Source organism: Echinops telfairi, unplaced genomic scaffold (genome assembly GCF_000313985.2).
Source record: "Echinops telfairi isolate 266 unplaced genomic scaffold, ASM31398v2 ScPeMD7_7469;HRSCAF=8507_1, whole genome shotgun sequence".
In the NCBI taxonomy this organism is placed as follows: Eukaryota; Metazoa; Chordata; class Mammalia; order Afrosoricida; family Tenrecidae; genus Echinops; species Echinops telfairi.
Window position 1 is genome coordinate 95,476,397 of NW_022111373.1, and position 825 is coordinate 95,477,221.

The 825-nt window shown below is 35.8% G+C and overlaps 1 pseudogene; it reads left to right on the forward strand.

Moving 5' to 3' along the window:
* LOC105978708 overlaps nt 1-825 on the forward strand; it is a 54,110-nt pseudogene that overhangs the window by 833 nt on the left and 52,452 nt on the right.

Here is an 825-nt window from a genome sequence, read left to right on the forward strand (position 1 = left end):
TGGATAACTCTGAGAATAATTGGGATTCCAGAACACTTCACTGTATTCATGAGAAACTTGTATGTGAATCAAGAGGCAGTTGTTCAAACAGAAAGCAAATGTTTTGAGAATGAGGATGGCAACAAATGTACAAATGTGCTTAACACAATGGATGGATGGATGGATTGTGATAAGAGTTGTACAAGCCCTCAATAGAGTGATTTAAAAAATAATAATAAAATAAAATAAAGAAAGGTAAATCAGAGTTGTGTCCTTTTACTATACTCATTCATTCTATATACTGAGAAAATCATTAGAGAAGCTAGCTAATATTAAGAAGAATGTGACATAGGGTTGAAGGAAAGCTGATGAACCACCGAACAGGCAGATAACACAACCTTGCATGCTGAAAGAGAGGAAGACTTAAAGCACTTAGTGCTGAAAATCAAGGATGGCCACCCTTACTTTGGACAGCAACCCAATAGGTAGAAAACCCAAATCCTCACAACGGAATCAGTAGAAAACATCATAATAAATGGAGAAAAGATTGAATTGGTCAAGGATTTCATCTTGATTTGATCCATAATAAATACCCATGGATACAGCAGTCAAGAAATTAAAGAACATATTGGATTGGGTAAATCTGCTGCACAGGACCTCTTTCAAGTATTGAAAATTAAGGGTGTCACTTGTGGGACTAAGACATGCCTGGTTTAAGCCACAGCATTTTCAATGGCCTTATATCCATTTGAAAATTGGACGATGAATAAGACAGACCAAAAAAAGAACTGATACATTGGCAATTAAATCAAAGTAGTATTCAAAATACCACAGACTGCCAGAAGA